The sequence below is a fragment of the Canis lupus genome, chromosome 25 (genome assembly GCF_003254725.2).
Source record: "Canis lupus dingo isolate Sandy chromosome 25, ASM325472v2, whole genome shotgun sequence".
Classification (NCBI taxonomy): Eukaryota; Metazoa; Chordata; class Mammalia; order Carnivora; family Canidae; genus Canis; species Canis lupus.
The window spans coordinates 16,253,012-16,279,684 of NC_064267.1; the positions used below are offsets into that span (position 1 = coordinate 16,253,012).

The 26,673-nt window shown below is 42.8% G+C and overlaps 2 long non-coding RNA genes across 2 annotated transcripts in view; one reads left to right on the plus strand and one right to left on the minus strand.

Moving 5' to 3' along the window:
* LOC112669535 (uncharacterized) overlaps positions 1–2,127 on the minus strand; it is a 63,732-nt gene extending 61,605 nt beyond the window's left edge. Inside the window, exon 1 of the long non-coding RNA XR_007405897.1 lies at positions 1,075–2,127. This is a non-coding gene — a long non-coding RNA (uncharacterized LOC112669535). The remainder of the gene's footprint in view (positions 1–1,074) is intronic.
* On the plus strand, positions 8–16,381 carry LOC112669534 (uncharacterized). The gene is made up of 2 exons (XR_003142332.3): positions 8–145; positions 15,919–16,381. It is a non-coding gene; the product is annotated as an uncharacterized LOC112669534 (long non-coding RNA).
* The last annotated feature ends 10,292 nt before the right edge of the window (positions 16,382–26,673 follow it).

The window sequence follows — 26,673 nt, forward strand, 5'->3', positions numbered from 1 at the left end:
GGGGTCAGACAGTGACAGCACAGCCACTGAAGGCATGGGGTCCGAAGGTGGCCCGAGCCATAACACCAGTGTTTGAGACATGTTCATGTCAGTGAGTCATTCTCATTTCAGAGCCTCCAAAAAGAAGTCCACACTGGAAAAGCAGGTATGTTCCATATAAAGTCTGAGATGATTACTGGTGGGGACCAAGGGACAGAGGAACAAAGGAAGGAGCTAAATAAGGCCATAGGAGAGGATGTGAGGATTTGCAGAAAACATTTAGTGTACCAAACGGGATTTACTGACGACTCAGAAAGGTCTCTGGGTTAGACCTCTGGTTTATCCAACATATTTCTGAGATGCCGATTCATCTAACATATGATGTTTTACTATCAAGGGAGGCTTTGTACAGACCACAGGGTCTGGGTCACTTAGGTAGAGATAGCAAAGAAGGCTGTGCTATGGTGTGATTTGGATGGACCCAAAAGGGACTCAGCCTCCTCTGATGATATGCCATCTGCAGACTCACTATCTGGGAGCAACAGGTGTGATGAAACTGCAAATTTCACTCATTATGCATTTAAACTCAACTGTGCCTGAAAATGTGAAGCCCGGCCTTTAAATCAGATCATTGAAACATTCCTTTTAAAGCAATACCCAGCTTTTCTCAGATTAAAATGCCCCATTCCTATCAGCTGCTCCCTCTTACTCAACCCCCTAATTTGGTACCCAAGTGTGAGGGATGGGAGATGACTGGCATATCTTCATTTTGGAAGGCCAGTTGCACTCGGACCGTGTGTTGGTCCTCAGATGTGTGTTGGTGACATCTACTGGTCTTCAGGGTCTCTTGTCCTGGCTTGGACTCTCCATGCCTAATGAACTCATGGTGAGTCTTAAGTTCCAGTCCTGTTCCTGGAAGCTTGGGCCCCCATTCTCCTCAGTAACTGGCTTCTTCTGCCCTCATTCTTGGGGAGCCCTGATCACACCTCAAGAGGACCCCCATCACCACTCAATTTTAAGTGCCTGAGGAGATGTGCTATTCTTTGGTTTCCTTTCATCACACCTTCCTCCTACCATTTGAAGGTACCTTTGTACCTTTCTCTACCGTTTTGTGTACCATTGAAGATCCTGCCTCCTGCTCTCCCTTCCATCAGCAGAAGAAACACAGTAGAAAGAAACACAGTAGAAAGCTCTCTGATATGAAATGTCTGTGCTGGGCCTTGAAATGCTAAAGAAAGGGAGAAAAGAAGTTAGACAAATCCTTTGGGTCACAACAGAAATTGAAGTTTGGGAAGCTATATAAGCAGCCAGTGTGTGCAACAAAGGAAAAAACACTTTTTATGACTACGAACATAAAGTGTATCACTTTATTGAGTTTTTGTACCTTAGTCACTTATTAAATAACTTTATCCTATGTTACTGTCACCCTAAAACTTTAGCCATCTCAGATTATGTCTTTTCTCTCTATCTCTGATAAGAGATATTCTGGAGAATATGTTCTTTTTGTGGAACAAGAGATAGAATGAGATCATGGCAAAGCTATGCGCTGTTTCGAGAGGTCCATTCATTTTTGGACTTGTGGGTTCTCTTCTGCCAGAACAGTCCAAATGCTTTAGTGAAGCGTACTCTTGAAGGTTTATCTCTCTTAACCTCAGTGTTTGGAGGGAAAGTAACAGCACAGCAGCAACAGCAAGAAAATCAAAACAGAACATCTGATGGAATTGCAGCTGAGCGAACAGGGTTTTTCCAAAGTCTGAAACATGCCTTCACTTAAGAGAGTACAGCACCACGGCAAGTGTACACGTGGACTCTAAGAATTTCATCAGTTTGTCCCTTTGATGATAGGGTTAAAATGAAAAAAAAAATTTCTGGAGCCAGTCACAGTGACCCACAGGGCCTTAGGGAGCAGGGCTGTAAACAGCTGAGGCAGTGAGGGAAGAAGCAAGGTGTCGCCTCCTGATAAGATGCAAATATGATCTCTAGAACATTCTAGGTTTATATTAGGCTTCTGTGGTACACATAAAAAGAGAATTGTGAAATATTTATAAAAGTATCAAACCTGAAGAATGATTAGAAATGTTAATATCTTCATTACTCACTGTGCCTTTACTTCATCATTCCAAGAAAGAAAATATGTCCTCCAAGAGAGTTCCAAGAAGCTAAATATAGATCTGGTAAAAGATGACAAAGTATAGCTCAGGATTGACCATCACCTCCTAGCTTTGTGACCTAAGGTTTATCATCTCAATCAGTACCCACTTCATAGTGTTACTCTAAGGGTTAAGTAGGATGATAGTTGGAAGGTGCTTGATGTACATCATATAGGTTAAGTGCCTGGCATATAGAAAGCACTCAAAACAGAGCATCACTTATTTTATTATCTTATAAAAATATATCTTACATCTTAACTTATTCTTCATAAGTCTAGTTTATGCAGAAGGAAGCAAGAAGTTGGTGGCGTTAGCACTAAATGACATAATGTTTGTAAAAGTGCCAGCACCGTGCCGGGTACCACCCAGGACGCACCCAGGGTCCAGCAGATTAAGCAATCTTCTGTGGGCCGCAGAATCACTTGGTATTGCCTCCCAAAACTGAGACTCGGGTCTAGTGCTTCTGATTATAGGCCTAGGACCATTTCCAATTCACTATTCTGTAATTTAGGGGTAGGAAACAGAATTGAAACTTTTTTTCTTGTTCCTTTACTGAGAAAATGAATCCTTTAAGAAGGCCTCTGTTTATGATACATCAGGCCCACATGGGTTTTTTGTACTTGTCCATTCAATTTAATACACTTAAGTGAGAAATGAGCCTGAGCTACAGGAACCATCTAGAATACTGGAGACTGGAGTCAATTCAGTCACTATGTGTACATGGTCTTGGGATTGATGCTGTCAATTAGGATGGAATCATGTTACCAATTACTTCCAAATACAGGGAAAATTTTGGTGAGATGTCCATCTTACATGTTCATTAAGAGCTCAAATCAGTGACATGTACCCACATGCTCAAATTTCAAATTTGTCACAGAAAAACCATCCCAGCTGACACTGTTGAGCTCCTATAGTCCAAGAGGGATGAAATTTTCAGATCTCCATCCACAGCTTTCATCTCCAACAATTCACTGGCCACATACCTTTATACTTAGGACCACATGCCCTTGAAAAGCTGTTAAGAGAGAAGCTAGTTTGTTCAACAACCTGTTCTTAAACCACTGTTTACCCTGAATCACCACTTCTAGATACTGTTTTGTAGTTTATTCTGCACAGATGAGGGACATTGCAATCTTCATGGTGAAAGCAAATAGATGATAGATAGATGATGATGATGATGATAGATAGATAGATAGATAGATAGATAGATAGATAGATGATAGATAGATAGAAAGATTGCCTTCCAATATTTAAAAGTATATTATTAGAACTTTGATATTAAATAATATATTGAAACTAGAAAAATAGAGAGATTCTTAATATATTAACTCTAAGAAGTATTTGAGCCCCAGGAATTAGATTTCAAAGGATTTAGAAAGAATTCTTCATAAAAGGCTTTAATACTGCATTTTTTGTTAAACTGAATTTGGGCCACTTTTGGTTTCATTTTGTTCCTGAATTATTCCCATAATAAAAGTGCACTCCAAAGCTTTCCCCAACTCACTGGAGGGGGTGATGTAGGAAATGGTAAGGGAGGGATGAGTTCCTGCACTATCACCCCCACTCCTGCCAGCAGCCTTATTCTATCACTAAAGAGCCAAACTGTGCCCAATTTCTAACATAAGTGCACTGCCTTAAAATCAGTTGGTGATTCTCTTTGTAACTGCACACTGGAGTCTTTGCAGGCACTCCCTGTCCCTTTTCAGAATTAGCTTATTTATAGTCCTTGTTCTCACTTCCACCCATAACTTTCTGGAGCCTTCCAAGCCTGGTGGGCAACTGCTTCTGCTCCCCATTATGTCTTCTTCCCACTCAAATCCTCGTCCATTTCCCAGGATTAGATAGAGGCCAAATGTCTCCTATTCTGAACAAATGCCTCCCATCTGAGAAGACCCAATCAAAGAGAAGACCCAATTCTCAAGTGTGCACTAATGTAATTGCTCACCCTCGCCCATAACCCATGATGTAAGCCATTTTTACTATTATACCTTCAAAATGAGAATAAGGGAACTGGTGTTCTGATTTCTTTTATGTGATCAATACGTACAGGGCTTGAGATGTAAGACCTGGTTGGGAAAACTTACTCTACTAGGTACAGAAGTTAAATGTCACTGATACAGAGATTGCCAGTGAAGTCACCAGAAAGAAAATGCCAGACACTAAAATGATGTGGGTGTTGAAAGCTCGTCATTGTTAACATTTTCTGGTGACCTTCATTGTTTACCAACTTACTGAGAAATGTAGCCTGATTATTTTCAGCAACAATGCAGTCATTTCTTTGGAAGCAATAATAATTGCCATTGCAAATGATTCACCTCTGTCAGAGAGGGAATAGCTTTTAAATCTATTTGAATAAGAATATTATAGCACAGTGTCTTGTAGGCAGCCACGAATTATTGAATTTCCATGACCCAAATCATAAGGAATCTTTATTTTAAGTATTCCATTTACAAAACACCTCAACTATGTTAAAAATCATAGGACTCTCGGTTTACACTTTAAAAGCAGGGAGAGCTCAGTGTCTCCCTTTTGTTCCTGGATAAAAATAGTCAAATGAGTTATGGTGAAGGGCAAAGAAAAAGGTATGCGTAACACCAGTAGCATTACTACTGTGGTAACAAAGTCAATGCAGTAGTGTCTACTGTTGCCAGTGCTCTGGCTGCGAGCATTAGAGCATCAGCATCACCGCTCCACTCACTGACTGCCCACAACCCATCAGGTGCTGTTTCAGGGGCTACACACACACTCTTTAAACCCGTAATGATTTTGCTCAATCGAAATTATTCTTCCCACTTCATCGATGAAGGAAAGAGCATCAGGAAGGCTAGCCAACCTGCCCTGCTAATAACGAGAGAAACAGATTTGATTCCAAAGTCCCTGTACTTTACACTAACATTTTCCAAATGAATAAATGCCTCAGTACAAAAACCTCAGGGAAAAAGTTTAACATCGATGAGAAACATCATAGCTCTCCATGATGTAGAACCAGAAAAAAAAGAAAATTAGTCATAATAACACTTTCTTATACATCTCTCCAATGAAACTTTTTTTTTTCACTGAAAAAATGAGAAAGAGGAAAGAAATACCACAAAGAAAATGAGTGTAAAGTGGAAATAGATTGGTGACCATGGCTCATCTTTCATAATGGACATACAACAGTAGCTCTATCCAGATAAAGAAGGGGTGTCCTGAGTTTATTTCCATCACCCCAAAGAATCAGCCAAAGATACTAATTCATTCATTTGAGGAAAATAAATCCCCTTCACACCCTCTCTCACCTATTAGAAAACACAGCTCCAGTTGTTGAACTGTTTTTCACTTTCTTTATTTTTTTTTTTAAGGTTTTATTTATTTCTTCATGAGAGACAGGGAGAGAGAGAAAGGCAGAGACATAGAAGCAAGACTGCTTCTCCCTCTGGGGGCCCCGATGTGGAACTCAGTCCCAGGACCCCGGGATCATGACCTGAGCCAAAGGCAGACGCTCAACCACTGAGCCACCCAGGCATCTCAGTTTTTCACTTTCCATCCACTGTCACCATCTCATGAAAGTCAGATGACGCTTAACCTAACAAACAAACAAATCAGAGTCAGCATCCTTCTTCTAAAACCAAAGCTGTTCACAGTGTCCTGATGCAGAGGTACTTTGGTGATGACACTGGGGAAGGTCAGCACTCACTCGCACAGAATGATGACCTACTAAAATAATAGGAAGTGAAAACACACCCCCAGCTTCTGTGGAGAGAGTACATTCACAAAGGGGAACCAGAGGCCCCACCCAGGCTCAGATTTTCTATTCGCCCCCACTTCGACTGTGATTTCACCACCTTACCATCTGATCCTCTTGGTTGATTTTGATTGATTCCCAGTGATGGGAAAGCTCACACTTAATTCTGATGGCTGAGGACACTCCAGTGGTACGACTGATTTATGGGGGTTGTTGTTAGAAAGACAAACAACTCCTTGAAAACCTCCAGAGAGCTAGTGATTTGCACAATAGCTCTTGGTGACCTTACAAAGTGGAAGAGGGTTTCAGTTCTTACACTTAGGTTTGAATTACCACCCCAAAAATAGGCAGGGAGATTTCCTCCCATGATGTCAGTTGGATGGATGAGCAGTGTTTCTAAAGGAAGCAAGCCATTTTGGTCTTTGCTGCCTCTCCCTTCACTTCACCAAGAACAGAAAAAAAAAAAAAAAAAAAGAAGAAGAAGAAGAAGAAGAAGAAGAAGAAGAAGAAGAGGAAGAGGGAGGAGGAAAGAAATATTAGAACTGGGGGGTATTCTCCCCATCTTTCCAGAACTTACCACCTGGTTTCTCTGTCTTCTACAGGCTTTTTTGTTGTTGTTGTTAGAACAAGTCTGGTTTTGTTAAACCTGGCTCACTCAGCCCCTTCTCAAATTTAAGAAAATGTTCATCACTTGCAACTTCTACTTAAGAAAATGTTCATCACTTGCAACTTCTACTTAAGAAAATGTTCATCACTTGCAACTTCTACTTTTGAATTCACCACCTTTATACCCAAATACTCACCTACCCACCCATAAAATGAAGAAAAGTAACAAGACGCTCTATGACATTTAGACTGATGACCTGAAAGTTAAGAATATGTATAACACCTATCAAAGCGATTTACAAATTACATAAAGAATCTATATCTATAAAAACACATTGAGGGAATTTAAAATTATGTTTTCTTTCATTGGAGATCTTCAGTTTTAAGCTCCAAAAAAAGAGAATTCCAAGAACCCACATTTAGACTGTGATCTCAGGGAGGCGATTGGAGTCTGGCTCTCACGTCATCAGAACCTCAAAGAATCTGGGGATTTACAGTGAGTGAAGACACACACACACACCAATTCAAACCTCACAGAAACGCAATGAAGAAAAATATTTCTAAAGCCTGGGCAATCTTCAAAAAATAAAAACTTCTTAAAAAAACAAACCAGGAATCACCAAAATACATTTCGTCTAAGGAATGACTAGCTTCGTCAGTCATCTTTAGACCTGACTATTCTGAAACAACAGAAATGATTCTGAGCGCGGAGGAGTGAGAATGAACTTCTTATTTGAGCAGCTCATTATTCTGTGTGAATTCCTGCTGACTGAGCCTTTTCCGCGACTACCATGACTGCAGGGCCCAGTGAGAGCCAAGGCTTATACTATAGGCCAAGTCTCATGCTAAATACTTTGCTTGAATTCACTGTGATAACCAGGAGAGTCCATGAGGTGGTAGAAGGATTCCAAAGGATAAGGAAGGAAGTGAAAGAGCATTGTGAGCCTGGGGAGTGAAGTGGCCAAAGGTTCAGAGCTGGAAGGGAAAGGGGAGCGGATGAAGGAGGCTCTTATAGAAAGTTAATGGAAGCTGAGTCCCGAAAAGTGGTTGGAAGTCTAATTCTAGGGATCCTTTAGTGCTCATCCAGGAGCAGCTGTGTCCGAGGAGAGGCAGGACCTACAAACCAGAGCTTTCATAAAATCCCTGGGATAAACGAGGGTACTTGGTTCTTTCTCTTTCCTTACTATGGCTCCTGAAGAACTCCTGTTATCATTATGGTCATGCCTACCATTATAAGAACAGCAATTTTTAGCACACACACCCCCACATGCCTCTCCTGCAAGAGGGATGCAGAAAGAGAAAGTTTTTCATCTTTTTATTGAGTCAGTCAGTCAACCCATTACTGAGCCTGGTTTGTGGTCAGGGGTGGTCCTGTGAGAGGTGCTGAGTCATGGCTGAGAGCCCAGCCCAGCTCAGCTCCTGCCCCAGGCCACAGCTCACAGCAGGAAACCAGGCCCAGAGCTTGGGGACAGGCCTGCCTGGGTGCCAGCACACACAGGTCTTCAGCTTAGCCCAGGTCAAGAGAGATTGCCTCCCTGCCACAGATCCATCATCATCCATGCCAGCCATGCCAGCAGCTCCCTCAGCCTCCCTTCCCAGCCAGTCCAACCCAGAAAAATGATATATACTCATACAACAAAGCTGAAGAAGGGAAATCCTATAAAACTCACACAAAAAGAGATCAAGTGTTCCTATCCAAGAAACGAAACAAATTCTTTTATTTCTTTTCTTTTTTCTTTTTCCAGGGGGTTGGGGGTGGGGAATTGTGGTACTTGTTGTTTAGTAATTAGTAAGTATAAAGAGTCCTGAATATTAAAAAAAAAAAAATACTGCATAAGTGCTTACTGTACTTGTGCTGACTGTGGAAAAAAAATATTTCTGGAAGAGACCATTGAGGTGGGTTGGTTGAACAGAAGATACTACTATTGCAACCTTTTTTTTTTCCTGCCTTGACTAAGGTTGGTGTATTAAAAATGACTCAAAGAGAGAAGGTCTTAAAAGACACTATCACTAACCATTAATACCTAGGATATAAAGAAATGTCTTGCCTCAATTTTAAGTAATTATCCTGCTTTTACTTCATATGTCTACTATCTTATTAAGCCTGCGTGAAATGCATAATTACCATTCAAGGGAGCTTGCTTTGCCCACATTGGCAGGAATGTCTCCCAGCAAGCCCCTGTGAGCCCCTTGAGGGCAGAACCAGGGCCTGAGCAGCACCAGTTCTCACCAGCACAGCACAGCACCTGCAATGTGGGCATTTCACAAACAATCACCAAATGGCAGAGGAAGATCCCAATCACAACAACTTCAGTCACTTTGCACAGGAAGCATAGGCAGTTGCCAGGTACCCCTGCTTCCAGCCTGCGCTTTAGGTCAGGCCCTGGGCATCCCTCCCAGGGATTACTGTATCACACTTCCTAATTGATCCCCCCACCCAAGTTCCAGTCTCATCCCCCTCTAATCACACCCCACTAGCATACCAGAGCAATAATCCTGTTATGCCATCTGCTGAGGTCTTCACATCACCTTCAGAATAAAATCCAGATTTCTTTACACACTGTTGAGAATCGTCTCTTTCCATGGAGGACAGGCTTACAGTATTAATGCTCCCAGGTGAGAAAACATGTTGAGTAAGGTGTTAGAGAAGGTGTGTAAAAATTCCCTCCTGTACTCACATCTTCATAGATCAGGAAAGGCGTGAACCCCGGGAACATACTGGGCAGGCACCCAGTAACTGCCAGACCTGAGGACCCCGGTAATGGTGGCAGGAAAGGGGCAACAGGGGGAGAAGACAGATGATGCAGTGCACCGAGGACCATGTTCCCATGTGGGCTTGCAGGTCACAGACAAGAGGCTATAAACTCCGGGGCTTCGCTGCCTTCCTCAGTTGTTCTTCCTGAGATGGCTTCACAGACTGACACAGGGCAGTAGTCAGATGGCTGGGTGGAAAACCCAAGCCTTGGCTCCCATCAGACCTCTCAGTGCCCTGGCCTCTTGGGCTACCACACAAACCACACAAACATGAACACATTCTATTGTTTGTGAGGACTTTCAAAATAGCCGCCCTTGTCTCAAAATACCCATCTTCTCTCCACTCTGCTGTCCTTTCTGACAGAGAGAAGCAGAAAAGCCATTCAGACACTACAGATGCATTTCGCTCAGCAAAGCCCGCAGTTGCTTCTGCTTCCTCCACCTCGTGACTCATGCAGGTCCTATCTCTTTTCATTTGCATCTGTCCATTCCCCAAATTTGATGAGAGCACAGCACCTCTAAATACCCATCGGTTGAACGCAGGTACACATTGGTTGAAGGTCAACACAAAGCTCATGTTGTCAAGTGTGGCGAGGGCTGTTCTGTCATAGCAGTTGTGCTCACAGGTTGGCCTACTCTGAGCAACAAGGGAGTGGTTGCTTGTATCCTTCTTCTCATGTATAACAATAGCAGGCCGAGAGGGGAATCCATTGCCCTGTGACAAATTTCCCCCAAGTAGCAGCTTAAAACAATGACATTCATTTATCCCAGTGCTGTGGGCCAGGAATCCAGAAACAACTTAGCCAGGTGGCTCTGGCTCAGTGTCCCTCATGAAACCGCAGCTAAGATACCAGTCAGAGCTGGGATCACATGAAGACACAAAAGGAAAAGGTAGCAAGTTCAGGAAATCACGAGTCTTGCATGGCTTGGTCACATGGTGTTGAGGAGGGAGTTGAAGATCAGGACAGGAGTCTAGAAAAGTAGGTCCTCCCTAGACTGCAGTGCTTCTCGAATGGCAGGGGCTGACTTCTGGTGTCCACTCTGTGGTCAGTGGGGAGCCCTTCTGGAACTGGACTACCTTGCCACCTGTGTAGAAATAAGTCTCTGGCACTGGATCAGGTGGGATTAAATAAAAAAAGAAATCAGGAGTCTCTACTAATGGCCCAGGGAGAAGTGCTGTTCTTCCCAATCAGGGCTGGGGAAGACAAGACAAAGCATCAGAACTCAGAGAAGGATCCGATGTTGCAAGGAAGGAAAGAGGATCACCTTAACAAAGCAGACACAATTTGACACACCCATAACAGTCCAGCACTTTCTTCAGTGTTGATCAAGGATAGTGTTTCCAGGGCCCAGGACTTTGTCCATCCACCAGGGAGGGATGCTACAGGCATGTCTTTTGCTCATGTCCATGAAATCTCACATAGTAAGAGTAGCATCCTCATGATTGAGCAAAAACATTTCTTCAAAATGACCTTAGGAAAGCACATTTGTCTATGGGCAAAATGACTTAAAATTAGTAAAGTCAATATTTAATTTGGACCTATTTAGGAAAGTGGAATTCTCCATGGAGAATCAGAACTGTCACCAGGATATGGTGAATTAGAACAACAGCCCTGACGCCTGCTTTTGAGAAGACAAGACTGCTGGTCCCAGGGAGTGATTCAGGGCAAGGAAAGGAATGGATTCACCAGCAAGAGCTGTGAGCCAAGAGTTTGGTTAGACAATCATTCTCTAAAGGTCATCCCACCACCATCGGTTCCTCCTGATTTTACTAAACCCTCCACCCTCCAGCCCAGCTCCAGATTTCTCTCTTCCACTGTAAGATTGCCTTCGATGTTTATGATTCCCTTTTTGTTCATAGAAGAATAACTGAGGTGTGATACATACTGTCTTATCTGACCTGTATTATGCAGCCTTGCGGGAATGACGTTGGACCCTCCACCACCCCCCATCTTCTAAGAGAATCCTACAAAGGCTCTCAGTTCCAGATGAATCAAGAGACCAGCCTGGTACCATCCAGTGCCTAAGAATGAAACAAGTCCCTGCCACTCTTATTTGCTCTCTCTCTCTCTCTCTCTTTATTGCTCTCTCTTTTTACTCACCTAGCTAAAGTTTCTCAACTTTATTGATCTTTCCAAAGAATCACCTAATAACCTAAAAACTAGGTTATTCATTTGAGATCTTTCTTCTTTTTTCATGAATGTGTGTACAGCTGTAATTTCCTGTGAGACTGCCCTCACTGCCTCTCTTTTGCTATGGGTTTTACTATGTAGTGTTCATCCCTCTCTTTTAGCCATAAAAATAATCACACTAAACTGGGAAAACAAAGGCATGAGGGAATACAAGTGGTCAGGAGTGTGGCTTCTCCCTAAATTAAACCTATCTGGAAAAGATTAATCCACTTGTAAATTGAGTTCTTGTTCTGCCTAAAGGAGAAGCTATTTTTGCTAATGAAATTGTGATCCAAAAAGAGGCTCTTCTAGATCTTCTTTGACATACTACGGCACATTGGTACACTGAAGCACAGAGTAGACTCAATGTTGATGAGTTTGTGGTAAATATCTCTGAAGTCAGAGAACATATTTTATAGTGACCAGGAAGAACTGGTCACAGCTTTCTCTTCTATCACCCTGGGCCATTAACAGTTCCAAATATTGTTGCAGGGGTCAGGTCACCATGATCCTCATCCAAGGCCACCTCTCCACACTGCCCAGCCTCTTCCATCAGCCAGTGTGGAAAACTGGCCACACTTCAGAGGAATGTCCATCATTTTGCGGTCTGGGATCTGGATGATTTAGCAGGTGACCATGAGCCAGCACTAAACAGAATGGAGCTGAATTTCCTAGGGAGACATAAAACTAATGTCCTGGCCTCTTGTGGTTACAAAAGATCCTTCCCAACACAGCACAACTCAGCCCAGGAAATTTCCCAGGTGATTTTAGTTGGATGCAAGTTTGCCCCTCATTTCCAAGCCTCGACTGTTTTGGAATGTTGCTATGCATTATTAAACAGCTGCCACATTTTGTCCAAGAGGTGGCCACATTTCAGTGGCTGGTGAAGTAATTCCTGTTTATATGCACAGTTGCAAAACATTTCGGAACCCTCTGGCATGAAAAGCATCTTATAATACATCATTACTTATTTTTAACAATAGTCGGAGAGGGATGAGGACTTTTTCCCACATACACATACTTTGAAAGGTGATAGTCAACCAGGAACAACTTCTGATGGCTTCTCTGCTTTTATCCAGTTGATTGGAGCACAGCTGGGAATGTCGCTTTAATGGTGAAACAAATCTTAAGGTAATTTCTTGGAATGCGTATCTGATGAGACAAGACCGAAAACAAAAGAAAAAAAAATAGTGAAGCTGAACACAGTCATCTACATATTTAGTTGCTTCGAACAATAAGAACCATCACACTGGAGAAGAATTTGTGTTCTGTTGAGTCACATAGCCATTGTGCTCATTCATCATGGGCTGGGCAGCCGATGTAATTGTGAAAATCAAATTATTTCTTTCAGAAAGCTGGCCAAAAAAATATTGCAAGAAACTTGGCATATTAGTATAAATCAAAAGCTATGTATTACTTAATCATGTCATAGTTTGATAGCTCTTTTTTTTTTCCTGAGGGGATAAAATTATTTCACAGCCCACAGTCCCAGGTATTATTAAAATTGTTTCACAAATGGGAAAACTATGGCAAAGAGAAAGTGAGTAACTCACTCATTCTCTTGGCTGAGTCATGGCCCAAGAAGCCTAAGGAAAGAAGCCCTCTCTCCTCACTTCTTTCCTCCTTGCCCCCTAGAAGGATTAGAGTGCCAGGCAACATTTCTCCTTAGCTTCATGTTTAGTAATTTCTTAGGTTTAGATCAACTCAAAATTCCATCCTGAAGTAGAAAAGAACGGAAAGGATACAAGCCAACAAAACAAGGAGCAGGCTAAGCCTTTGATACACTGCTGCAAGTCAAATTATCTGCTAGAAATAAATAGAAAGCAGTGTTCCAAAAAGAGGCATTTCTTTCCATGTTAATGTAAGTCACTTAACCTCCCAATCAGTCTTAACTCTGTGCCAATGCCTGGCTTCTGATTGTCATGAGTTCCATAAATCTGCAGTCATTTTCTTCAAAGCAGAAAAGCACGCAGTCTTTCTTTAATAAGGAAGCACACTTCTGAAGTTCTTCCAACCAAGAATAGACACCTATTTTAAAGACTGCTCCATTATGGGGTTTCTGTTTACAGCCTCTTTACAAATGCCGTGGAAGGCATTAACCAAAACACATCAGGGCAAAAGCATTTTTCGATGCAATTAAAACACAGTTCGTTGTGCATACGTCTGATATACCCTTTCTTATCGCAGCTGTCTATCTCTTAACCTCATCCACGACTCCAAAAACTGCAACTGGAAAGTTCTCAAACTGAAAACTGGGTGCAGGCCAACATGCAAACTTTATATTTGCTTAGCAAACATCAAAGAGTGAATAATGTCTTGTCATTCCCTGACCTTACAAGAAGGTTGGATATAAAGTAACAGCCTGAGTCACTATGCACAATGACAGCCCCGAAGCAATTTATCCCTCGGCCTGGATTCTTTCCTTCTTTGTCCAGAAGGGAACAGCCAGCTACTTTGCAGGGGCTAGGTGCTTCGTGTGTGCCTATTATTTCATTACCTACACAAAGCCACCAACTGAGGAAGAAGGTTGGGAGCTAGGAGGCAGAAAACCAGGTTCAAGTGCTGGCCTCCCTCCTAACCAGCTGTGTGGCCTTGGGTTTGGCACTCCACCTCTCCAACCTTTTCCATCTGTGAGAGGAAGAACAGATGACTTGCAAGGTCCACAAGTCTGGGATTCAAATGCAGCAAGCCAAGGTTTCTTTGGTCCCTGACAGGGAGATGCCAGGTCCCTTCAGGACAGCACTGCTTCCTGCCTGCTTCCTTTACTCCTTCAGGACCACGTACTCCACTCCATGAACCCACCAGTCTTCACTTGCTGCCGGGTTCATGGGAGCCAGCATCCTCCCTCTCTGAACCGTGTTTCCCATGCTCTCGAGGACTTAGCTCAGCCATCGCCCCCCCTGCTTCCTGGTAGCCTGTGTTCCCCTGCCATGACTCGGGGCACCTACAGGCTGGTCCTGAGTCCCCCTGGTCACAAGGCTACTGGTCCCACTGGGCCAAAACAGAGTGATGACACCAGTGATCACTTCCTTGGGCCTCATCACACTCTCACTCACGACCACTCCCAGAGGCAGGCGCATCTGGGAGCATCCTAGATAAGGAAAGGAAAGTAAAGAGAAGATAACATGTCCAAGATTCATATGATCAGTAAATACAGAGCTGGAATTTGGATTCAGGAGTCCTCCTCCATAGGTGGGCTCATACTGTCTGCTGCCCCTCTGCCAGATGCCCAGTATATGTGCCTCAGTGCCCCGACACCACCGACCACAGCCAAGTGGACCATCCCATCCTGAGCACCAACACCGTAGGGATGGGCACCACTGATCCCATACTGCCTAGACCGGCAGCTGCCTGCCCCCAGAGCTGTCTGCAACCCCCTCGGGTGACAAAGAGGCTCATACACCTCACTGCCTCCACTGGCATCTTACACGTGATAGACAATAAATGACTATTTATTGAATGAATAAAGGTATTAGTGAGACTTTAGTGTTCATCGAATTATGGATATGTTTCAAGACATATCCTGAAGACAGAGTAAAAATGCCCAAGAGAATGCAATTTCTTCTACGTTAAGAAAAGGTTTTTTTTTTTTTTCTGAAAATATCAACATCACACCAACTAAAATAAAAACCAATTCCACAACAACAAAATCAGAAATATTCGAACCAAATACCCAATGGGATGTCACATAGAAAAGAGACCAATTGGCTTGGGGACACATTTCTCCCTGGAGATTATGGTCATGGCCAGCCTCCAGGAGAAAAAAAACAGTCAGTGTTTACAGATTTCAGCCCATGGGACTAAAATTTATTGTTCCCTGAGAATTTATCTTTACCTGCTGGCTTCTAGCTGGATGTTATGCGTTACACTCAAACATATCCACGTCCATATCCATCAGCGGCTATGTATGTCTTTTTAATTCCACCCTCTTTTTGTTTGTACCATTGTGGATGTTTTGTCTGTTTTGTTTTGTTTTTTTTAATAACATTTTATTTTTCCAGAGTCAGCTGTGTTCTTCCTTCTTATTTTCCCCTCATGCTCTTACTCAACCCAATGACATTGTTTGAAAGTTCTTGTTATTTGAATATTAAAATCTTCATTAACCCACAATTTGTTCTTTTTGTGGTCCTCAAATGCACATGTTCTTGGCCTCCTTCACATGACAGCCTCACTCAACGACACACCTTTATGGATTCTCACTATGATAGATTCACTCCACCAAATCATCCCTAGATCAAATCAGTTCTTTTGAAAATATCCTCATTTTGAGTATTTGCCTAGGTGAGGAATATTATGCAAAACAAGACTGGCCCTAGTTCATTGACAACAAGAGCTAGGTGATGGGCACACAGGGGTCCATTAGTCTATTCTCTCTAGCTTTGTTATGTTTGACGTTTAAAGTTCCCCAAAGTGGGAAGTTTAAATGATATTATTAAGCAACACTAAGAAAAATCTGTGCTAGGAAGCAAAAGGCATAGATATTCTCTAAACACATCTCACATGAGACTCAAATGTTTCCTCTCTTCCCCTGAAGGTCTGATCTAGGTGCTGCCCTGAATGCCCTGTCTGGCTGTGCCTGAGGATCTCCTTCCCCTGCCCTGCTGCACAAGCTTGGGATGGATGTTATAGGTAAACGAAGTGACAGTGGCCACTTTCCAAGCCAAGCAGCCAGGAGACAGAGCGCAGGCCAGAAAGTCTCAGCTGCTGCTGTGGGAGAGCCCTGCTCAGCTTGTAACTACAACAAGGCTGATGAGAGAGGGTTAGCAGAGCCAGCAGGGCTGTCCTCACCCGCGCTGGGGCTGTACTGGTGGCCCGACTCCGGGAAGGATGAGTGATCCTATGGCCAGACCGGTCCCTTCAGGCACCGGGTCTAAGTACTGATTCATACATAGGACCTCTTCAGAAGAATTGCTTCCATTTTTGCAAGTCTCCTTTCAGTAAAAGAAGTCCGCAATTCACCAGAAAAAAAAAAATATTCTGATAAGATCCACCATGACTTCATTTCAATAATGAGATAACTGAGACTCAAAAAAGTAGAAGAAAGTGGATTTTTCTTGTTAACCCAGAATCAATATCACATCAGTGAGACCTTTGTTAAAGGGCAGGTCAAAGATTTCAATGTTTTCTTTGGTTGTCCATCCCTCCCACTTAAGCCTGGACGCTGCTGAGAAAAATAACAATCATATCAGTCTATGTCATTTGGGAGGAAACCTAAAAACTAATCCCGGAATCAGAATTGGCTTAACATATCTCCCAGCAGTGGTGTTTAGCATTTAGCATACTTAGGCATGAAAAATGTCCTTGCCTGTATTGATGCCAGAAACAAAGCAGTGATTGCAACGGGCTTGATCCAAGTGGATCCATGCAGCTGGTAGGTGGTAGGAAGGCCGTACCAGGAGTGCACACCAGAGTACTGAAATGCTCCCATACTGACTAGTAACCAGCCACCGAGTCTGGATCAGAGTTTCCCAGTCCCTCTTCTCCTCTTGGAAATCCACATCCCCATTAGGGGCCTCCAGAGATGTGCCCCAACACTCAGGTCTGCATTTATAGCAAACAGTTGGTGCCATGCCGATCAACAAGTATTTTTGTCTTTTGGCCCTGGGCTCGACCTGAATGACTCTCTTCATAGTCACACGGCTTCACAAACACAGGCAACCACAGCAGCCACATCTCTGGGCAAAGGTGACTTCAGGGTAAAATTTTCAGAAGAAAATGCTGCCCAAGGGAGCATGAGCCTAATGAAGCAGGGCCCCCAGGGACTCGGCTGATAACCCCACAGACTGTAAGAGGATCCCCATGTGCTGTGAAGTGGACAGCAGAGATGAAGATGCCACAGATGTGACATCAAGCCAAAGTGTAAAATATAAAAAATCAAACCATAAAAAGAGTTTTGTCTGTTTGTGCTGGCATTAATCAAAATAAAAACTGGTGGTAGTGTTGGGTGGCTTGAAAATGTAAGATGAACCAAAATGGACTTGGGAATTTTATTCATTATAAACTTTTGGGCTACAGAGGCATTCAAAGTCATTTATTTCATCTTTGATTAGACTGAATTTCTATAATAGAGAGACAATCAATGTAAGTTATTGAAGATGATGATGGTGGTGATGATGGTGGTGATGACAATAATGATGGTCCTTGTTCTAACAAGCATGAAAGTTAACCCAATGTTTTCCCCCTTTATCATTCCATTACCTCTTACCTGCCTCCTACAATCAAAAACTATACACATTCTTGCAGATGATCATATACAACAACCAAAAAATGGTCCCTGAGAGCAAGAATGCTGCTTTGACATTGCTGATGGCTATCAATCTCATACTTCATCAGTAATATAGGAAAACATACTCAGTTGAGCTCTTACAGGAGCCCTAAGTAAAGCTTACAACAGTATTACTTATTGCTCATGCTTATTTTCTTGGCAGAAATGATAGGACAAATACCTATTAACTGTACAACTTCCCAGTATTGGCAGCTGGGTCACTGCTTGTCCTTTGGGAGCAGAGATGACCAGCAATGCTAGCCGGTGGGTGCTGGGGACCATGTGGGGCCCAAGCAGCAGCTGGAGTTGGAGCAACAACAGGTGAAGTGAACCATGGCTAGTAGCGAGGGCCTCTTTATCATCATCAAACCTGATGAAAGTCAGTGCGGACTCATGGTAAACATCATCTAGGATTTTCAGCATAAGGGATCCCACCACGTGGGTTTGAAATTCATGCAGACTTCTGAAGACTTTCTCAAAGAACACTGCATTGACCCGAAGGACCATCCTTTCCTTGCCATCTAGTAAAACACATGCACACGGGGCCAGTGGTTGTCATGGTGTAAGAGAGACTCCACATCGTGAAAACAAGTCTCTGTATGGGAGACTCACCTGCAGTTGCCAAAGCATCCATGGGCATGTTTGCATCCATGTTGGCAGGAAGACTATTAATGATAGCAATTCTTGGAGAAAGCATAGAACACTGGCTTGTGGCCCCTGTGCAGTGCTATGTGTTATCATCAGAGTAAAATGTTTTATCCCAATGCTAAATAAAAATTAAACAATGGCCTAAGAAATTAATGTTGGCATAATTCCAAAAATTCAGTGATGGAGCAGACAGGGTCACATAAAGCAACATAAAATTCTCTGAGGCCAAGTGTGGGTAATCAGAGAAAATGTCGGAGGTCCACTCATTCCAGAGGTCAATTCCAGCTAGCTAAAGTGCAGGGCAAAGGGCAGGTAGCAAGGAAACTGCAAACAATTAGACCAAAATTAAAAAAAAAAAAGACCAAAATTCAAGTTTTCAGTGGAGATGGCAGCAGAGTATGGAGTTGAGACTTTCTACTGCTCCATATTAGTGTATGGACAGACTCGGGGCAAGAACATGACCATGCAAAGGTTGTAACTCACTTCTGCAGGCAGAGAACATTTCTCATTTGGAGAAGTAGCATGGCCAAGGTAACTGTCTCATAAATGCACATGGCACTCGTGGGCTCCCCTGGAGAGCAGCTATCTCCTGCTGCTCATCATCAAAGGTTGCGCAGAGACACTTTCTTGAGTATAAAGGGGGCAGCAGGGCTTTAATGTCTCTTACTACGAGTCCAAGTGCATAACTGTGGTTGAACTCACAGAGAAGCAGCCCATGTTGACCAGTCTCTGCTACTCATGCCCCTACACAGTCTCTAGGGCTACTTGGTTAAACCAAGAGTTTCAACCCAAGCCATCAATACAGAGTGTAGAGTCAGGAAAAGAACATCTTTTGGAGGGTTCAAATTATGTATCATGGACTATTAGTAGGCTATGAAATCAAGTTAGTGCCTCATGGCAACGTCTCTTCAGTGCATTTGAAGAGAGTAAAATAGAAAATAGAATAATACTTAGTTAAGTGTATTAAGTGTAAGTTTTTTGTAGGTAAAACTTGGTGTTTGGTTATGATGTTAGATGTACTTCTTTGAGCTTTCCTTTGAGAACTGCTGCTTTGGAGCTTCCTTCACACAGGTGTATTAGGGGATCTGTCCAAAATTAGGGGTAAAGTTGTTTCATCAAAATTGAACAGATGTAATTTGCACTAATAATCCAAATATGGAAAAGAGAGGCACTTAATTTTACTACCTCCGAAGTGTAATCATTTTATAACCAAGGAAATAGAGCTGGTCTCCTCTGTGATAATGCAAATGACCATAAAAAGCACATGAGCATAAATCACATCTGCCCCACTCATGTTGAACTCCAGTGTCTGCAATCTTCGCACAGCCCCACATCATCTCCAAATTTATAGGTTCCAATCCCTCATTCCCTAATTCTATGCAGAAAAAAATGGTTGTAGTCTTTTAAACTCATATCCTAAAATAATTTTTTGCCATGTTTCTGAATAGAAAAAAGGCAATGATTTCCTGCATTGGGAAATGCATCTTAAATGTGCCCAGTAGCTAAATTCAAGTTGCTCTCTTCCTAGTTTCTAAAAGTCCCTTCTAAGTTACCTGTGCTCTGAGCAGCAGTTAATGTTAATTTTGAGCACAAAGGGAAGCCAAGCCAGAGTCCAGAGACCACTGATGTGGAAGAGGAAGCTGCTGTGGCTGCCACTCAGACCTCTCTTCAACCTTCCACCCTACCCCTGGATATTAAACTCTCACTTACTCTTCCTACGAAGTCCCTGTAGGGTCTAAGTGCTCTGGGTCTATGGCTAATGCTGCCCCATACTTTGATGTGGAAAGATGTCTCTAGAATTCAAAACTAAGGATTTGATGTAAGAAACTATTTATGGATGTCTGGAGTTTCTACTGCTCAGAGGAAAGACACACTACAATTAAGGACACTGTTTTGAAAAAACAAAGTTCAGCTGACCCATCAGACCCCATGGATCTGAGTTTAGCACAGGAACTCAGATTAAATGTGTTTCAACGGCTAACACCTTCCACCGGTGTCCTGATGTGGGTCACTGCAAAGCCAGAGGCCACCACACACGACTCACAGGTGCTGACAACTCAAGCGACATGTGCCCTGAAAATTGAGATCCACTGGCCATTGTACCACCTGGACTTGGAAGAGGTGAAATTAACTTCTGTCGATTTGCATTCATTTAAAATTATCTTCACTGAAGGTTAGATTGTAGATTATAGAATGCAGGTCTAAGTTTAATTTATTTAATTTTAATTTAAAAAATAATTTTTATTTTTATTTTTAATAAATTTTATTAATTTATTTTATTTTTATTTTATTTTATTAAATTTTTATTTAATGATCATGATTTCACTCTCCCACATTAGATGTGAGAATATAATACAATTCAACATCAAATCTAAAAGAGTCAATGACAGGTCAAGTCTTGGAAACCAGGAGGACAGTACTGTGCACAATATTGTATAGAGTACTGTTTTATAGAACAATTTTTATAAAATAGCAATGTTACTGGGTGGAATTGTCATCCTGGGTAGAGTGACAGTAAAATTTACGCAAGAACAAAACAGTTTATCATGAGCAGTAGTCGGTGGCTCCAAAAGCATTGGAGAATGCACTAACTTGGCTATGAAATCTAATATACTACATCCAAAATATTACGTTTTGTGTCAGGGTTTATATCAGTAGTTCTTCTGTTCCCTGACCACATTAAAACTTAGCTCATGAGGGCCACATTGGGTGCCTCAGTGGTTGAGCGTCGGCTTCAGCTCAGGATGTGCTCCTGGGGTCCTGGGATCACATCCTACATCAGGGTCCCGGCATGGAGCCTGCTTCTCCCTCTGCCTATGTCTCTGCCTCTCTCTGTGTCTCTCATGAATAAATAAATAAAATATTTAAAAATAAAAAACAAGGGCAGCCCCAGAGGCTCAGCAGTTTCAGCCTGGGGCGTGATCCTGGGGACCTGGGATCAAGTCCCAGGTCAGGCTCCCTGCATGGGGCCTGCTTCTCCCTCTGCCTGTGTCTCTGCCTCTGTGTGTGTGTGTGTGTCTCTCATGAACGGATGAATAAAATCTTAAAAAAAAAAAAAAAACTTAGCTCATGAAAGAAGCCATAACATGTGAGAGTCCTGGATATGGATAGGTAGACCCTGTACATATGCAGAGTAAGGAATAAATTGTTCAGTGGATTTCAGGAAATGCACTGGAAGGGCCAGAAATATTCTTTACTCCACCCCACCTCCACTATGTTTCAAAACACCTCCATCATACCAATGTAATAGACAAAGACACAATCTTAGACATTTTTTTCTCCCTATTAGTTGGATGTTTTTTAATGTTTTGGCAAATATGTAATTTCATATAACTTCATGTAAATAACATGTAATCCAAGTACATGATAGCGATATTTCCGAAAGCAGAAATTGACAGGAGGCAGGGAAGCACAGACAAGCATGACTACATCAGGCTCTTCCAGAAGGTGAGCGTGAGCCACTGGCAGGGAAGGAAAAGCACATGGTCTATGCTTCAAAATTTTGTATAAACTTGACTGTAATCTCAGATGTCATTGGTAGGAAGCACTGCCACTGGCCATACCGCAGGAGCTTACCAAAGACTTGCTGGCAGCGTGCTAAATGAATTGAGTAAATTTATTGAAAGGATAAGTCTTAGGGGCACCTGGGTGGCTCAGTCTGTTAAGCATCTGCCTTTGGCTCAGGTCATGATCTCAGGGTTCTAATCTGGAGCCTCAAGTCTGGGAGTCTGCTCAGTGGGGAGTCTGCTTCTTCCTCTCCCTCTGCTCCTCCCCCCAACTCATGCTCTCCCTCTCAAGTATATATATATATACTTGGCGGTGTGTGTTTGGCTCTCGGTGGTATCCAAAGAATGGTCTTCAGAGCCCCATGGTGTTGTTGGAAGAGCAGTGGCACCAAGACGGAGAAACAGTAAAGAGCATTATTTAAAAGCAAATGGTGATTAAAAAAAAAAAAAAAAGTTGCATTGTGCCTGCACCTAGCAGTTAAGCTAGAACCCGCACTCTCACAGAACACGTGGAGGGGATGTCCCCTTCTTTATTCCAAACAAACCCTGGGGAGCATATGTTATCCTTTTGTTATGACTTTTCACTTCCAAAGTTGCCTTTAGTGTTCATTTTCTTTTCTTTTCTTTTCCTTTTTTTTTTTTTAAAGATTTTATTTATTTATTCATGAGAGACACAGAGAGAGGCAGAGACACAGGCAGAGGGGGAAGCAGGCTCCATGCAGGGAGCCTGACGTAGGACTCAATCCTGGGACTCCAGGATGACGTCCTGGGCCGACAGCAGGTGCTAAACTATTGAGCCACCCAGGGATTCCCTTCTTTTCTTTTTTTTTTTTTAAGATTTTATTTATCCATCAGAGACGGAGAGAGAGGTAAGGGGAGGCAGAGAAAGAGGGAGAAGCAGACTCCTCATTGAACTGAGCAGGGAGCCTGAGGCCAAGCTTGAGGCCAGGCTTGATCCCAGAGTCCTGGGATCATGACCTGAGCTGAAGACAGCCGCTTAATCGACTGAGCCACTCAGGTGCCCAAATGTTCATTTTCAGTGCATTTTTATTTGATGAAAATCTTATGGAAGAGGGAGGTAGCATGATTTCTCCTGGTCCTTTAATCCCTCTGTCTGGCCTAGATCCTGAACACCCAGGGACCGGCAGTGGCTCAACTCGACAAGCATTTGTGGGTCACTTCTTATAAGTACTGTGTGTACCTTGGGACCATAGGAGACCTACGGAGGAGGCTGACCCACTGCCTTCCTGCAATCTGTCCATCCCTGTACCATTAGGTAGAGAAAGGTAGGTCCAGTAAGTAAAAAAGTGTCAAAGATGAAAAAATATCCTGTGACTGGGATCAAGGAAGGCTCTATGAAGGAGAAGTTTAGAAGCTCTCTAATTGAAAGCAGAATCATTGGGCAAATCAAAATAATACTTGCCAGAGACAGGGCACCTTTCCTCCAGGGCTCCATGTTGTGGGGCACGTCGCTGTCCTGATGTCCTGATGCACCTCTCATCATGCCACGGGTCACATGCCCGCCAGCACCACCCTCTCTGCACCACCGCTGCCAGAAGGTCACATCTCACTCCTGCGGCCCATCTTCCAAGGAAGAGAGGCAAGAGGCAAACCTACTATTCTTTTGCACAGCCCACATCCCAAGTTAATATCCCTGCCACATCATTTCTTTTGAAGTGTCTCCCTGACCTAGGAACTCACTTGTACTCAGATATGAAGTTCTCAATGGCCTGAGTAATGGTTGGGGGGCAGGGGGACAGTCTCAGGAGGACTACCTTCCCTGAATTAGCAGCACTCTCTTTGTCTAAGCAAGCTACGCGGAGGAAGTTTTACTCATAAGTTCCCGGTCACCACTCTTCTTTCTCATCCATCGTAACAAGAGACCCTGTCACAGCTAAAGAATCCAAAATATCAACTGGTGAAGAGTAGTAAGTCCTAGAAAGGCTAAGGAATAAGCCGTTTAAGTTGTTGCACATTTTCTAGGTCTACTGAGAACGTTCCCGAAATAATCTGACCTTCAAGAATCTCGAAGGTGCAGAAAATGGGCATTTTAAGTCACAGGCAACCAAAAGTAAGCTTCAGCAAAATTTGCTTCCAGGAACTCTTTCAAATCAGAGGAATCTTACATTTTGGATTGAACGACCAATTTTGGAAGTCTTCCACTTTCAGGGAACAAGAGGAACAAAGCAGTTGTGAATTCTGCAACAGAAAAAGATCTTGTCCATTACAAGTGTGAGCAGAATGAGGCAGGAGGTGCCCATGTTGTGAGGACCCAGGGTAGAGTCATCCAGGCTGCTCCACCTGCCCCCATATTATTGAGTTCCCGCAAGGCCATGCACAGAAGTGGGATCAACACGTGTGGGTTGACCATGGGAATGGTGTAATGCAGGAAAATATATCACCCCAAATGCCATAATGACTTAGAGCACCTTGTGCATAGCCTGGCTTAATGTTTGCCATCATATACTGAAAACATCATAATCCAAAGTCTGCCCTCCACTGGACCGTGAGCCCTCAAGGATGTGGCTTGCCTTTTATCCCTCAGCATGTCCTAGGTCTAGCTCAAAAAGGAACTTTGTTTTTTTTTTTTTAATTTTTATTTATTTATGATAGTCACACACAGATAGAGAGAGAGAGGCAGAGACACAGGCAGAGGGAGAAGCAGGCTCCATGCACCGGGAGCCCGACGTGGGACTCGATCCCAGGGTCTCCAGGATCGCGCCCTGGGCCAAAGGCAGGCGCCAAACCGCTGCGCCACCCAGGGATCCCTCAAAAAGGAACTTTGAAATGACCCAATAGATACAGCTTTTCCAACAAAACAGGCCTAAGTCCCACACCTTGCGAAGTGTCTGCTATGTTTCTAACTCTGTGTTACAAAAAAAGAAACTGAGGCATAGAAAGAGATCACGCACGTCCGTGAGGAACAGAGCTAAATCCAGGCTCCAGTTCCAGATCAGCCTAATCAAACAGCTACCAAAATAACATGATAGAATCCAGTCTTGGGAGAACTTTTTTAAGTTGGAAGAGTTGGTTGGTATCCAAAAGCAAGATAATTGGTTAATTCACATCTATTTCGTTATAATACATTGCCTCTGGAGATGCATCCCAATTATGGACGGCCTTCTCTTCCTGGAAGAGCTGAAAGTAAACAACAACAATAACAATAATGGAATGTGAAGAGTTTCTCTAGCTGTGCTGGAGAAATTCAGGGCCAGATTAGACGCTTATTAGTCAAAGAGGCATTTGAACTCTGGGAAATCAGGAGCGGAGTCCTCTGAAGAAAAATCGCCTTTCCTCTCAGCCTCCTCTCACTGATTCTACAAGTCTTTCCCAGTTGACAATGGCTCTGCCCCGAGGACATCTCTGGGAGGCGTGACTCTCCAAGGTCTTTATTGAAAGCCCCACCTGGAAGGAATGATTACCTAACAATTTGCCAAAGGGAGGGCTGCAGAACCTTTGGCATTTTTGAATTGCAACTGTTTTCTGTCATCGTAAAGAAAAAGCTAATCATTTTTTCCAACAAACCACCCCCTCTGTCTCCTGCACAGACTATTACGAAACTGCCAAAGACCACACACTTGGCTTTCTCTGTTTTCACAGTTTTTAAAGCCATCATCAAAAGGCAAGAGGAGCCCGAGACGAGGATTTCTTTCCAGCACAGCATCTGAAGTGGAATTCCATTGGTAGAATGCTATTCTCTTCTGGCTACCTTCCATAAGTTCCATCTTCTTATTAAGTGTTTATCATCTCGCTTAAAGAAAAAGGAGAAGAAAAAATCTCAAACTGTGTCCAATTGGGAAAATGCCATACAGCCCTTACAGTCATGCTATCGAATATTCTGGAAATGAACTTTAAAGACCAAAAAATTTAGCTCATAATATAAAAGTTCAATTTATGATAACATTTATCTCCACGTTAATAAGGAATTTGCAAACAAAGATGATTATCCAGGTCTTTGAAGATGTATGCCATGAATCAATCCAGCTACATATTAGTGATACAAGGCAGTTGGTTTTAACAGAGTTGGCCCGATGTAAGATGTTTCTTTTTTATGTGAAATTATGTTGAGAGAATTTTGAAATGCACACCATCTGAGTCATAGGCACTGGCTTAGAAGCAGGAATTTAGCACAAACATTTTTTAGCGGCAGATCAATGATGTAAAGTTTGTTTTCAAGGGAGAATAAAATAAATGTTTCACTTCCAAAACCAACCTGACCTACAGGGCAGAGAAGAACATGTCATCGGGCCCAAAGTTTAGGAAAATCATCAGAACCATCGATTCATCAGGAACAGGCTTCCTGGGGCATGTCCTCTGTGAACCCTGATGCCCTAACAGGGAGCTTTCCTCTACCTGCCCCTCTCACCCTATCTCTGCAGACACGTATTCCAGAAACTGACATCCAGTTCCTCTGGGGTCTTAAAGTGTGATCCCCCTTCCCTGGTAACCCTGTGACAATGCTTCTTACCACCTCCCAAGATGAACCTGGCCTTAGCCTCACATACACACTTTTAGATTGATAAACGTGAGATATTCTCGAAGTTTCTGTTTATATTCCAATTTATATTTTTAATGGTCCAGGGAATTAGTATTATCTATTATAAATAACAGCATCTTTAACACCACAGGTTGCTTTATGACAGGGTGTACTTTTGCTTATTCTACTCCTGCTATGTGGATTTTCCATCCTACCTCTGACTTTCCAAACCTAACTCAATCTTGCAGACTTAATTCAAGCATTATCCCTATTATGAAACCTCTCCTACTTCTCCTACTGCCTGGAATTTTTCACTTCTTACTGTTTCTATTCTACCTCTTTAGAGTGTCAGCCATTTCAGTCCTGACCCTCCTAGAAAAAGAAGAGCTGAGA